The sequence below is a fragment of the Dermacentor albipictus genome, chromosome 10 (assembly GCF_038994185.2).
Source record: "Dermacentor albipictus isolate Rhodes 1998 colony chromosome 10, USDA_Dalb.pri_finalv2, whole genome shotgun sequence".
Classification (NCBI taxonomy): Eukaryota; Metazoa; Arthropoda; class Arachnida; order Ixodida; family Ixodidae; genus Dermacentor; species Dermacentor albipictus.
Window position 1 is genome coordinate 30,310,484 of NC_091830.1, and position 15,421 is coordinate 30,325,904.

Genomic DNA, 15,421 nt, shown 5'->3' on the forward strand with positions numbered 1-15,421 from the left:
CAAGAAGCGAAGCACTCTATACACGGCACGTGCTCAAAGTAGTGTCATTAACACATAACATAGACCCACGGAAAAGCAGTTCTCTTCGAACGCAAAGTAGTGACCGGTTCCAATGTAGCCAAATGTATGCATGCGCAGTTACCATAAGCTATCTATAAGAACCTTCGTGCTTGACTTGGGTAGAGGGTGTGATATCTAATTGGCATTTTGGGCAACTTTAGCATAAGCAATATATGTCAACCCTGTTTAAGACTGCTTCATTTTCTATAATAAAACACCTTTAAAAGCGCGGCAAATATGCCCGAAGTTTATATGCTGTTCAGGTGAATTTTTTTTCGTGTATTATACGAAAAAGATTTATCGTGAATGAATGATGAGAGTAGTTAAAAAAACGTAAAAGAACAAAACACAACAAGCGCTACAATATCAAAGAGCGCTTTCGTTTTTCGCTTTTTATAAAGCTAAACTTTCAGAAAAAGATCAAATGTTTGGGATAGAATTTCTTGTCATTCACGTAAATTTTTCGTTTCGCTTTCTATTCGTGATATTGTACCTAGCTCGAAACACCGCCGAGGGATTCCAGTGTCCACTTTCACGTGGAATGCAGTGCTTTTACAGTTTCAATCTCTCTGAAGTTATTTACTGGGCAAAATAGCTGAACAATGCGTGACCGTAGCCTGATTATCGAACACTCTAGCTGTGGTCCGTCCAAGGTCGCCTGCATGGAAACATTTAACCTGCGCGTCGCGCCAGTGAGTGAGTAAGTAAAAACTTTATTAAATACAAATAAAATAAGGCACAATGACTGGGGCCCCTATTGCAGGGCCCCACTGACACGAGCGGATCGATGGGCTCGGTACAGAAGAGCCAGTTGGCTCTCCCAACCCTCGTCCGCAAGCCATTCCATCCACTGTCTATTCCTCATTAGTGGATGTAGGTGTAATACGGGGCTGTCTATGTGCGGAGGCATCCCGGGGCACTCCCATGTGATGTGTTTTAGTGTGGGTGTGTCTGTGCACCACGGGCACTCGTCAGTGAACCTCGTGGGGGTGTATTCTGTGTAGGGTATGTATTCGTCTGAATACGACGCCAGTCCCTCTCTTGCTGGTGGTTCGAATCGGAATTAGGATGTCCAAAACTTCTCCGCTCCTGCCTTTGATGTAGGAGGCTGTCAGAAGAATTCGGTGGAAGCTCGCCACTAGGCCATGACGTTGCTCGGACGTTTAATCCTCGAGCAATACGGTCTGCCCTCACGTTTCCTGGCAGTCCTCCGTGTGCCGGACACCATATGATAGTGTGGTGCCCTTATAGTTGATTTCCTAAAATTTTGAGCATTGATTGGGGTGTCATTTCACGTAGAAACAGGCGACAAACCGCTTGTGAGTCGGATAATATGACAGCCGAATCGGTTTGGCGCTAGGCATCCTGAATGGCCAAGGCTATGGCTGCAGCCTCTGCCACACATGCCGATGTGGTTTTGAAGGATGGCGTTGTTATGTTGTTCTTACATGCAGAGGCTATGGTGAAGGTGCTGAGCTGGTTCGACTGGCATCGATATAGTTCACTCCCGGTCCCTTGCCAAAACGTTTGCGAAGTCTTTGCCCTTGCTCTGCGTCGTCCGGGATGGTACTTGGGGTGCATGTTTTGGGGAATAGGGGCCACCGCGATGTGTGATCGAACGCTGCGGTCTATGTGTGCCTTTTCCTCTCGGTCAACTTCGGGCAAAAAGCCATAAGCATTCTGCGAGAACGGAAGTGCGTTGCCCCAGCTTCATCAATGCCGCACGACTTACCGGCGGACTCATCAAGTCAACGTAAAAGCACCGGCGTCTCAGTTGGAGCATCTGAGCAAAAGAAGGGGCGAGTTAGCGGTAAATGAGAAAGAAATGGGTTTATACGTCGCGCCTATTTGAGTTCCTGTATCCATGTTTTAAACGGCTGTCCTCGTATCGCAATTCAGGAGCTCATTGGACGCACGTGCTACCTCTTCGAGGAGCGTAGTGCAACTTGCGGCATACAGTCGTCTCTGTCCCCCTCAATGTCTGCCACGTGACTGGCATTCCACACTTCACCCACACACTTTTTCCAATTTCGACATTCCTAATGACAAACCATTAAAAGTCCTTAAATATAGTTTGATAAAGTGTATAAGCGTGGGCAAGTTGGTGCTTCAATATCAACATGTGCGCATAGCGCAAAATACGTCGTGAGAACGCGCCTCACGTGAGGCGGGTTGCGCAGGCGTTCTGTTAATGACGCCACAATAGCAGCGATAAGAAAGGCACAACGACGGGGACAAAGCGCGATCAGTCATGCTGGCCAACGAAGAAAGGTGCGAAGCAGAAACGGCTCCTCCGTGTAAGGTGTGCGAGACGGGCGTTGGCTATCTTAACTGGGTCCCACTGTGCGGGGCCGCTTTCAAGACATACCGATATGCGCCCAGTTTCCCGTTCCGTCGATAGCTCAGTTGGTAGAGCGGTGGACTGTAGAGGTTTCACCCAAGCGGACATCCATAGGTCGCTGGTTCGAATCCGGCTCGACGGACTGTTATTTTTTTTCTGCAAATAAAAAAGAAAGCAATCAGGAGTTAATATATGTACATTTTTCATCTTTGCGTTGTTTCAATATGAGAATGTGTGCAGTAACTCTTTTAGTTCGCGTACAGCTAAAAGAAACATAACACATAGCAGCAGTATCGCTCTAAAGGGTTACTAAAGAAACTTCTTGGGGGATCGAAGTACCTAAACTGAAAAATAAATCCGGTATTATTTTGATCACACCCGGGTGGTCAAAATAATACTGGATCCACTCTACTTTAACATGCAACTAAATCTTTTATTTTCTAAATTACGCTCCCACATCATCGCGAGCGCCGTTGCCGGGTATCCAACCCGCAACCTGCGGCTGAGCAGCGCAATGCGATAGCCTACGTGTGACGTTCCCTTTCCAGAGGTGTTTGTTTACTGCAGTCACCGCATGGCGTAGGCGCTGATGGAGTCTTATAAGGTTGTGTTCAAACTGAGCGGCTCAAAACCTGTAGTTAGACCAGGATTGCTGGAAGCCACGCTTTAGCCTTCGCATGTGGATCACACACTACGGGACTGTACGGCCCAGACAAGTCTATATTGACGGCGCCAACGTTCCGTCGATAGCTCAGTTGGTAGAGCGGTGGACTGTAGCGGTTGCGCCCAATGCGGACATCCATAGGTCGCTGGTTCAAATCCGGCTCGACGGACGGTATTCTTTTTTTCCCGTCAGGGCAAGGTTTTTTATTGTCAAGTTGGTGTTGGCTACCTGTATCGTATGCACATTCAGATTCTGTGGCTTCGTGTCAGGTTTCAGAGTACGCGCGTAGCTTTCACCTCGCTCTGGCCAAAATTTTAGAGTTCTTTTTGTTTTGTATTTCTAGAGTCATGCGAAGAGTCAGAACAAAAGTGTGGAAAACAACAAGAAAACAACACGTAGCAATATCGCATTGACGGGTGAAGTGGCCAACAATAACAATATTCTCATGCCACCATCACGTGCACCAGGGAAAGTGGCTGAACGAATCGCATTTTAGACTTCAGTAAAACGCATGGCGGTTAAAACAAAATTGAATTTCGGGGCGCTACGTGCCAAAACCGTGATAGGATTATGAGGCACGCCGTAGTGCTGGACTCAGAAAAAAGTTTGACCTCCTACTACACCATCTACAGGCCGTCCAGAGGGCCCGCGACGTCACGGAGAATCACCACCTCCCTGTCCCGTTGTGGGCGGAGCCACCAACTTGATCGGGGAGCCTTCGGTCCCCCCGATCGAGTTCCTCAGGACACTCTAATAAAGTTCTTGTCACTGTCACTGTCACCTGGGGCATCTTAAACGCGCGCGTTACTCACGATACGCGGGCGTCTTCCTGCATTTCGCCACCATCTAGACGTCGAGGTGAGCTTTTCCAAGTGGTGGATTGACTCATTCAGCCAGCTTGGCAAGATGCCTGCAATGTGAAACTGTAGGATGGGGCTCGGTCTAATCGAATTATGAAACTCGACCCGCTCGAGTCGCGTTCATGTAAGCGAAGGTAATAGTATAAGTGAAGCTGTTTACCAAAGTTACTAAAGCTGGAATACGTTTTGCTCTGTTTATTCATCTTACCGCCAGCGGAGAGCGTTGTCGCATGAATAGCGGAAACACAATGGAAAACGGAGAGTTAAGAAGGTATCTAGTTTCATTCGATTGACGAAACTTCGTTTATCCTCGCGACAGCCAGATCGCACCCTGTTTAGGGTAAAATGAGAACAAACAAAGGAAAAGAAAAACAGCAGCGACAACCGGTTTCTGCTGCTGTCTTGCTCTCCTTTCCTTGTCTGTGTTTCAGACCAAGCGTAGTGTGCTCTTTGAGGGCTCCTGTAACAAGTCGGCCTCAGCGAGGATGTAAATCAGATGGAATCTCTCTGAATGCGACAGCTATACTGCGTTGTATACGCAGCATCTCTGCAGTTTGTTTCTTCTATAATTTTGCTCAGAATCTCGCAAACCTCTTTTGTAATGTTCAGAAGATAGAGACAACAAATGACGGGTGTCGTAAAACAAACGCTGTCTGCTTTTCTGCGTTGCTGACTCTTGGCGCAGGCCAGCGTTTTATACAGGAGGAAAATCAGACACCAATATTGTGCTTGCGTATGGCACTTATATATTTGCCCAGGCAGCGGGTGATTGATGGGTAGAAAATGGAGTCCGTAGAGTTCGTTCTCACGTTTTTTAATTACTTTGTGGACAGCATATACCGACTGGTATATGTGAGGATCCTGAAAATACATTTCCTTCAAGTAGCCTGGAGATGCCGAAGGCAGCGTCTGCGTCTGTGTGCAGAAAACTATCATCGCTATATAAAACCCGTCACTGCTATTCAATGTGTGTGGTGACACAGTGGTCGACGCGAAATCAGAAGGAATTTTCAGGAAGCATTTACTGTAATAATGTACCTAAACCACTTCCATACAATTTTCAATGTATTTGACTTTATATACGAGATGAATACGTTAGGTAATAACTTCTGAGTTAACATTGAGACTTACCAAAAGCAAGGTACTCGATTGGCTACTTAGGGACATATGAGGATATGGTTTCTGTTTGGAACTTTATGAAAATACCCGAGTCGTGTGCGAGACTGGTAGGCTGCGCGATGTGAATGGCACCTCAATGTTGCCCTCAATATGGCACCTAGTTATGTGTTGCCGAGTTTTTTGCACCACATTGAAAATCACCTCACATATATATATATATATATATATATATATATATATATATATATATATATATATATACAGGTGTTCTGTCAATTCTTGGTTGCGCTGCTTTTCCTCCATGTTACCGTGCCTGCTTGTTAACTGTCTCAGTTATGAGTACCTTAGAAGATGAAACTTGCGCAAAATGTGACGTTGACATCGAAGCTGATGCTCATTACATGACATGTTGGCGAATGCTCGGGAATCGCCGAAACGACTTTGAAATTTACGGGGGAAGAATATAAGAAAGCTTGGAGGTGTCAACATTGAAGCATGAGCAAAACAAATGCGCCTTGCATGAATAGTAATATGGGACCCACTGTAGCTTCTCTGATTGTTGACATCAGCCGTAAGCTTGATGAATTATTACCCATAAAGAAAACGGCGGATGGCATTGAGACATCATTGCAGTTAATGCCAAATATGACGAAATACTTGCTCAAGTCTGCTAGCATGACGCTGAAATTAAGAGCACAAATTCCAGGCTTTCCAACCTTGAAAACTCCGGTGCCAACGACGAGGTACGAAAGTTTGTTGCATTGAATGATCTGAAATACCCAAAACAGGAAACAGAACCTTGAAATTCAGGACCTCCAAATGCATGAAGATGAGTCCCTAATCAGCAAAATAAACGTGCTTGAGCCAAAGTTAGTTTGATCCCCTGACCAGTCAATCTGCTCTTGCCGTGCACAGGCTTCCTTCTAACCCTGATAAGATTCCCGGTGTTATCATGCGCTTTGCACAGCAATCGGTAAGAGATCAGTGGCTGAACAAACGTAAAGTACTGCCAACAGTAGAAATAGGTGTTTTCATGTTGGAAAACCAAACTGCCCATAACAGCCCATAATAAATAATAAAGTGCCCTTAACAGGGCGCTTTTTAAGACCGCTAAAGAATGGGAAAGTGCCAATGAATTCAGTTTCACTTGGCACTGTCGCGGAAAAGTGTTTGTAAAGAAAAAAGAAGGCGGTCATGCGCACACGATCACCTGTGCTGCCGACCTTGATGAATTGAAATCATAAAACGTGTTTGATGGATAATTGTGTTCTACTGCCATGTCTTTTACAGGCTTGTTACTTCCATCAGATTTTGTGAATTATATTGGAAATTATCATAGTCGGGCGACTAAATGTTTTCACCGAAACTGCCAGTCTGCTACAAATAAAAAAAGATGAACTTGATTTATTATTTGAAAGCCTCTAATTTCTGTTCGATTTCATAATGCTCTCTGAGACGTGGTATGACCAACACTCTACCCCATGGTGCCTTCCGAGATATCATTGTTTTACTAGGTCCAGAACAATTTCGCGCGGAGGTGGTGTGAGCATGCTTGTGCAAGGTAATCTTTCAATAAATTGCATTGATTAATTTTGCTTCTTTATGGAAGACTGAAGTCTTACCTGTGCTGCACGCACGAACTATATTCTCTGTATTCTACCGTCCACCCAATGCATGGGAATGTTGAGCGATTCTTGTCGTTTCTGGAGAAATTATTTTCATATGCACATGATCTACAATGTGCAGTTGTTTTCGGTGGCGATTTCAGCATTGACGTGTTGACTGATACCGCAGCAAGTCGTGACTTGTTGCTTTTGTTGCAGGCGTATGGCTGTCATAATACTATCTCAATTCCAACCAGGGTCACAGTTAACACATCTACCTGTATTGATCTTTTTTTTGACAAACTTTCCTCAAGCTGACATAAAAGCCGTTGTTTTCACGTATAGCTTAAACGACCACATGCGCATCTTCCTAAGTCTCATCCGTAATATTAATAGAGAAAACAAATGTAACTTCCCTTATCGACCAATTACAATGCACTAGCTTGCACAGTTGTGAAATTAAATACGGCTGATTAACTGGGGGGATGTTTTTGCTGGGCATAATGCAGATGCTGTCTATGAAACATTCTTGCACACTTTTCGGGCTTGCTGCAAAAAAACTTCTCCTACTTCGTACCAAACCTTCACGTTCTTCAAAAATCTGCAAACCCTGGATCATGATAGAATTACTGCGTAAAATCAAGGTTGAAATAAAATTATATAATGAGTTCATTAAAACCCGGAATCCACATGACCTGCAGGTTTTTAAATCATTAAATTTCGGAACCAATTAACAAACGAGCTGCGCCGCGCTAAAGACCGCTATCATCTCGAGTATTTTCAATCCTGCTGGAATGACAGCCGCAAATTGTGGAAGCAGGCCAATGTTTTGTTGAATCGTGTGCCTGTTTATCAGCCTCCAACAGGTATTTTGGAAAATGGCAGTGTAATTCCAGACGTGTTTTTGCCTGACACGTTTAACATTAGCTTTACCAGCGTTGCAAGTGCACCTATCAACATGAATGCTAGTCGTTACTTATCCGTTCATTGGTCCGATTCAGTTTTTTTTCATCCCACGAACGTATCTGAAATAATATGCAAGTTCAGCGAACTCAATAACAGCAGCGTTTGTGATGTCAATGGTATTCAGATTAAACCTGCGAAATACGTCCTAGATTTAACTGCGCCTGCATTATTGCACGTCCACAATGTCTGCCTTTCTTCCGCTGTATTCGCATGTCATATGCGAACTGCAATAGTCTTAGCTTTATTCAAGAAAGAAGATAAGAAATTGTTGACAAATTATAGACCAATTTCTATTCTCCCCATATTTTCAAAAAGTTCAGAGAAAATATTTTTCAACGCATTTCTGATTTCCTCGAAAGCAAAAATCTTTTCACCCATTGTCAGTTTGTCTTTCGTAAAAATAGGTCTACTCAACTTGCCCTGCTTCAGCGAAAAGAATTCGTTTGAGATAATTTTGATAATGGCCTCCTTACTCTAGGTATTTTTGTAGACTCTAGCAAGGCCTTCGATTGTATTAACCACGAGCTTCTCTTACATAAAATGAATCGCTATGGTATTCGTGGCATCGCTTTAGACTTGATTAGGTCATATGTGTGTCATAGATGCCGATTTGAGCAAATTAATAACATTTCATCCCAAGTTAAACCAGTCTATATGGGCGTTCCGCAGGGTAGCATTTTAGGCCCTCTTCTCTTTAATATCTTTATTAATGGTATTGTTAATGTAGATTTCCCCACCAATTTTTTTATATGCTGATGATGCAACCACATTGTTTTCTTCAAGTAATGCTGTAACACTGCTTACAGCTGCGAATTGTGTGCTTAAAAATTATATACTTGTTCTGTAAACAATTTTTTAAGCACACAATTCACATCGAGAGGACATTGCAAGAGGCGGTTGACGCTGTCAAGGAGCAGGTGGACGGGTCTGGCCTCGTCTGTTCCCCAAGCAAGTCTGAGCTGTTGGTGATTCCTCCGAAAAGAGCAGCTATGAAGACGAAAGGCAACGAACCTGCGAGAGAGCAAGAGACAATAAAGACCAAGACGAGCGGCGGTCACACGATCCCGGATGTCGATAAGATCCGAGTGCTGGGGATGCTGAGTGATCGCAAACGTGTCAACGGTGAGACGGTCAACCGTCTCGCGGCCAAGGTCACGACGGCCATTCGCCTCATCTAGAGGGTGTCACACAGAACAGCAGGCATGAAGGAAGAAAGCCTCACCCGGCTAGTGGAATTCTTCGCTGTAAGCCACATTGCATACGTTGCTGCTTTCCACAAATGGAGGCAGTGCGAGCGAAATAAGATCAATGCGCTCATACGCAAAGCACACAAGGCTGCACTCGGAATTCGCGACTGCACAAGCACCGACAAGTTCCTGGCCCTGGGAGTGCATAACAGCCCCCGGAGGAAATCGCCGAGGCCCAGAGGACCGCTCAGCTCGCGCGGCTGTCGGAAACAAGAACGGGAGACAAGTGCTGCGTGATCTAGGCCTGGGGCCAAACGAAAGGTGACCCGAAAATACAGAAGTGCCTGTACCGGGCGCAATTAGTAGACGGCTATGGGTATGTCCGGTGCCAAGAAACATGAAACCTGAGTTCCACAAAGAGCGGCGGGCGGCGAGGGCCAAGGTGCTCATCGACCTCCATGCCAAAGACAGGGGTGCCGTGTTTGTGGACGCGGCAGAGTATTCCCATGACAGAAAGGCATTCGCCGCTGCAGTCGTCGGGGTATCGATCGGTGCAACGAGAACAGCTGCGAGTGTGCGGACTCGAGGGGCGCATCCAGCCGAGGAGGTGGCCATTGCCCTGGCCATCGCCGACCCCGAGTGCACGACTGTGCTCTGTGATTCTAGGACGGCAGTGAGAAATTACGCCAGAGCAAGGGTGTGTGGTGAAGCCGCGCGTGTGTTGCGTGTGGTCGATCTCGCGAATGAAAATCGGTGTGTCGTGATATACTGGTTTCCGGCCCACATGGGCAGTCATGTGTGGGATCGCGGCAACGCAAGCCACAATGAGACGGTGAACGCGGTGGCGCGAGAACTAACCAACCGTGCCGCTGCTACTGCGGTCGACCCGTCGGGGTGGTGGGAGACCAAGGACAAAATTACCTCCTACAATGAAATTGTGAAGCGGTACAGACTAGAGAGAAGGACTATGCCGCAACCTCATCCGGACTTGGCCCGTAAGGAAGCGGTTTTATATCGATAACTTCAAACGGGGTCGTTATTCACCCGGTGCTGATGAGGCACGTTTGTCCAAGTGTTTATGTAAGTGACCTGTGTTGTGTGTGCCGAAAGGAAAGAGCGACTGCAGCTCGCATCCTTTGGGACTGTGCCAAGAATCCGCACGAAGCTGCAACGATAACAACGATCCCGCTGCGGCTAGAGGCCGCAACGAGGTGCTGCGATCAAGATGTCCAACCCCAGGTTGTCCAGACCTCGGCGGCCCTCGAAAGGCAACGACCGAGCGAAACCGGAGGGAGGCTGCCACCCCAAAAGAGGGGCAGGCGCGGTCAACCAAAAGAAGTAGTGCGGCAGCGGCCGAAGTAGAGGTGCCACACGCCGGGAAGACGTCATGGCCGAAGACGCCACGTCATGGCCGCGTCACGGTGACGCCTCCCTTACAGGGGAAGGCTGATCGTTCTGCAGGCATTCCTAATTGCGTTGCTTCACTCACTCACTCACTCACTCACTCACTCACTCACTCACTCACTCACTCACTCACTCACTCACTCACTCACTCACTCACTCACTCACTCACTCACTCACTCACTCACTCACTCACTCACTCACTCACTCACTCACTCACTCACTCACTCACTCACTCACTCACTCACTCACTCACTCACTCACTCACTCACTCACTCACTCAATCACTCACTCACTCACTCACTCACTCACTCACTTGGTCTGTCGAAAGTGGGTTGTAAATCAACACAGGAAAAATAAAATCAATTTTATTTCATGGCAAGAAGAATGCTCTCCTGAAGGATGACATTAAACTTGGCTCTTCGAAAATCATGCTCGTGAATTCCATCAAAACCTTAGGTGTTTTCTTTGATCATGAAATGTCTTGGAACTGTCATACCACTTTTTTAACAAGCAAGATTTCTCAAGTTTCAGGTACATTTTTCACTATTAAACAGATTCCACAGAAGGTAACACTTCTGCTCTAGAACTCTTTTTTTTTGTTGCCACCTAAATTACGGCTGCCTCGTTTGGGGCACATCTGCCACTAATATTAATCGTATTTTTCGTATGAAAAAGAGAGCTGTTCGTGTTGTGTGCAAAGTACCATTTGACTTTCGAACTAATTCATTACTTAAAGACCTAAAGATACTTAAAGCTCCTGATTTCTTCAATTTTCCCTTAGCGTTAACATAAGGTAAGGAGTGCCAGAAAAACATTAATCACGCCAGGTCTATAGCCAACTTGACAGGAAGGAAATTCATTCATTCATTCATTCATTCATTCATTCATTCATTCATAAATTCATTCATTCATTCATTCATTCATTCATTCATTCATTCATTCATTCATTCATTCATGTCAAGAGGCAATTATCAGAGCCTAGAGGTATTGTTTTATAAGCAGCGCCAACTCGGAGCAATTTAGCTCGGAAGACCCAAAATGTAAAACGTATCTTTTTGTCGACTTCAGTACACAAATAGTCATTGAGTTGGACAACGGTGTACTTGCGACTCCATTCCATGGGTTGTCACCGTCAATATTGCAGTGTGAAATAACGCTACCCATACGGTATAAACTCAATGTAGATTGCGAGGCGAGGTTGACGGCGCAGCCGGTTGCCGCTGGAATCTTCGGTCCCGTTGTTCGGCCTAGTTTTGCGTCGAATGCCTACGGATGAAATGGCGTACTGTTGCGATGGTTCTCCGTCGGGGGTGTAGCTCAGACTTTTTTAATCGTGCGTTGGAGAATGTCCCAAAAGAAAAGGGCTTCCCAACAATCTAAGAAAACATGTTCGATAGTTTCCGGCTTCCGGCATATGAAACAATGATTTCCCCAAGGCACAAAGAAACCCTTCGCTTCCAAATACGTCTTGACTTCAAGAGTGTTCGTATGGAGCTTAAAGAAGAAACTTTTAACTCCGCCTGGTACTGTCATTCTTTTCACACGTTTTAGAACTGACTGCCATGGACCTGCACAGTACAACGACCTGTACAACGGTACCGGAAGAAAGACCTCACACAGGTCCTTATAAAGTTTCTTTCGCGACACCACTGACAAATATTCAAACGAAAATCGCACTTGCAAGACGCGACATGCCATGTACACCTCTTTAAGGAAGCCAAAAATGCTCCCTTGCATACTCTCCGAACTAACAACCAAATTTGGCAAAACCCTGCCCAACCTAACCTGACACACAGTTCGCAAAAAGGGGTTATTCGTGTCACGAAAAAACATAAATCGGTTAACCAACTGGCGCAGATATAGATGGGCCAAACCTAGTCCTCCAGAGCGGACGCGGTGAAACAGATTGGTGCGTCGTGTCCGCTCCCAAGTGCTTCCCCACACAAAAACCGCAAATACACGGTGCAGCTTCTGCACATTGACGCGAGAACAATGAATTGCTTGCAAGACATACCACAGCTTGGTTACAAGAAAAAGGTTACAAATTGTGGCACGCGCGAAAATAGACCAGCTGAAGCCTTTGAGCCTGTCGGCCTTCTCACGCATTTCAGCAACTTGGCATTTCCAATATGGCTCACTGTCGCGATAATTCTCCAGCGGCACTCCTAAATATTTTACTGGGGTTGCTGTCCAAGTCATGTTTGCGAAATTCGTTGGGGTTAAGGGCCAGTCGCCGTGCCAGAACCCCAAACACTTAGCCCAGTTCACAGCACTCCCGCTCACAGAACAAAAGTCTTTCACAATTTGAACCACAACACGAACGCTTTCGTAGTCAGCACAGAATACGGCAATGTCATCAGCATACGCTGATGACATTGATGACAAAAAATGTCATCAGCATACGCTGATGACATTGATGACAAAAAAGACTTACCGGTTGATGCTTTCGGAATTAGATTTCTGCCCGTCGAGAGTGAAGACGGGATTCCTTTTGACATGATTATGATATTGGGCCTGCACAGTATTTGGCGATCCAGGATGGCGGTCAGCCACGCAGACATTGATGCCAGGCCCATAAGATAGTATTTTTGTGAATCTGTTAGAAGAGCTATTGAAGGATACAAGATACAAGACCCAGTGCCTGAGTGGCTTCCAAGAATGGAAGCTTTGCTACACATGCGTGAATTTTAATCTCATCACGTAACCCCAAGTGAGGGTGACGTATTTTTAACATACGTGTTGTGTTCTTCGCGCGGACTGATTTTGTAAACTGACGTGTTGAAGTCGGCAATAAAGAAAAAAAAAGGGGGTGTAGCTCAGATGGTAGAACGCTCGCTTAGCATGCGAGAGGTACTGGGATCGATACCCAGCACCTCTACTGAACTTTTTTTTCAGGCCTTTTCTTCTTTTTAATAGACTCGACTGTGCAGGAACGAAGACTGGGCGTAGCGCGACACAGAAGACGCAGTGAAACCAGGACAAGGAGGCAAGCGCAGTGGCCATGCTCCGCTAAATTTGTTTTCTTTTAGCGAAAGAAAAACAAAAAGATAGCAGTAACCAAACAAAACGTACAGCGGCACTTTTTCATGTAGAGCGGGCTATATATGAAAGATGGATATAAGCCAAGAAGAGCAAGTGTGTTGGACTGTCCAAACAGTGCGCGTGAGCTTGCTGTGAAGCGAGGTACGCCTTATCCGTGCTTTGGTGGTTATCTATACGTGTTTAATTTTTTTGTTACAGCCTGGCCTTCTGTTTTCTCGGGCTTCGGGAAATTTTCGGCTTATCGGCAGCATCGGTGGTACACAGGCGCTCAATAAGAAAGGGATCCAAACAGCGATTAAGCGTCAATTATGGTCCCGCTGAGCAAAAGAGGAGGCGTAAACGCAAATGGAAAGAAGCGTCTTCACAACGAAAGTATCTGTTTACCTCCTGCCTGTCTTCATCGAGGAAAGTGTCTGACCTAGTCCTATGTCACAGCGTATATCACATTGAACTTTCAAACGCCAACTCATCTCTTATTGGCCACGGGCACCTCATTGCGTATTCCTTTTTTTTTCATGGCAAGTTGGCTGACTCAATTTTTCCCAAGGACGTTGAAGTAATCTAATAACTTGCTTCTCTTCATCACCGCAGCTAATAATTTAGGGCGGCGAGATCAGCCATTAATAACGTGGTTGTGTTTCTTTAACAAAAACTTTGGAATTTATAAATTGCTGGTATCGAAAGGTATTGCTATCATACTGAGTGTTACACATATAGTAGCGTCAGGTGCACATATTTGATCCTAGAAAACCGCTCGCTGATTGCCATTTTGCATGAAGTTGAGATTACTACCACGTTTATGGGCATTACTAATTTCATCCGCGATAAATTTGCACTGAAAAGAAAATGCGCTGCGGCAGGACGGTAGTGGCATATATCATGGAAGTGGTGAACACCGTGTTATCGCAGTAATTGTGACCACCATAGTAACATAGACCGTGACCATGCTATCACACATGGCGCGCCCTTACCGTTGCGGCAGAATAAAAAGAAGTCTCATTGGCATCGCCTCTAGTGACACTCTCTCCGGGATTTGTTGTTGACTAACGCACTCTCTCTCTCTATGTCTGAGCCGTCTTAGCCATTAGTTTCGCTGGAAGTCATATTTACCTGGCCCTTCGACCAGTGTGAAGGGATGAAGTGACCAGGTGTGTGCAAATGAGCACGGAATGGGCAGGCTGATTCGGTGACAATTCACTACCCCAATACGAGCAGCACAGGTCAGAGAGTTAAACGTGCTCATCCTTGACCTGAAGCCAGCATGTTGAGGCAGTGCAGCGGGGTAGTATTTTATTGCAGCAGATCGATGTTCGAGCGCTGTCATGAAAAGCTACATCAAGCGAGCAGCGCACGAGCTCGCGCTGCAGCGCGATTCACACGTACGTTACTTTGATGCTGAGTACGCAAGCGCATCGGCTCAAACTTTTGTTCTTTGACCCCATGCGACGAAAAATCGCGATAGATTTAGGAGAGGTCAAAACAGTTGATCAAGTACGTGAAGTACACCCCCAATTTTATTGCTGCATTGCATACAGCAAGGAAAATTTCTCAACGCTCAGCTTGCCCAGCAAGACAAGATGCAACAAAGCCTCCTCAACAACCAGGAAGTACTCCAAGAGGCAGTATTCACGGGAGATCTTGGAGTCAACAAATATATACTGCAAGCAGTTTCGGACAATGTTTAGCTTTAAAAAAAAGGCATGCGCAGTTCTTTGGACCTGCTGACACCAATTTTTTCAGCAGTCAGTGCGCATGAACCGGACAAGTCCTTGCTATCGCACATGTGGAAAGGCTTTCAGTCCACCACAGGAGAAGTGACGGCAACGCTACGGGTCAACTTTGTGCAAAAGCAGGCTAATAAATATAGATGCGATGAGCAGGTGCGAATAGTACTGCGTGCGACTAATTCATCTCGCTGTTAATCTCGTAGACAAAGAGGAACCCCTGCAATAACGTCGGTGGCGAGCTGCTTGTGGCCGCGTTTGACTGGTCCCCTTTTTCCAAGCAAGTGGAGCAACTCGCGCTTGAAAATGGTTATGTTAAACATGTTTTAAAATGTTAAGTTGATAGGTCAGTGTTATGTCGCGCGTCTTCCACCCCCTGGTGTCTGCTTTCTTCGCTCCGACCTTTCCCGGGCGGAGGAAGATTGTCTTCGTACTCTTCGGCACCGACAC

General features: G+C 45.9%; 2 non-coding genes across 2 annotated transcripts; both read left to right on the forward strand.

Moving 5' to 3' along the window:
• Nucleotides 1–2,451: 2,451 nt before the first annotated feature.
• Nucleotides 2,452–2,543, forward strand: TRNAY-GUA (transfer RNA tyrosine (anticodon GUA)). Its single transcript is given in 2 exon segments — nt 2,452–2,488; nt 2,508–2,543. It is a non-coding gene; the product is annotated as a tRNA-Tyr (tRNA).
• A 598-nt stretch (nt 2,544–3,141) lies between these two features.
• TRNAY-GUA (transfer RNA tyrosine (anticodon GUA)) lies at nt 3,142–3,234 on the forward strand. The gene is made up of 2 exons: nt 3,142–3,178; nt 3,199–3,234. It is a non-coding gene; the product is annotated as a tRNA-Tyr (tRNA).
• The last annotated feature ends 12,187 nt before the right edge of the window (nt 3,235–15,421 follow it).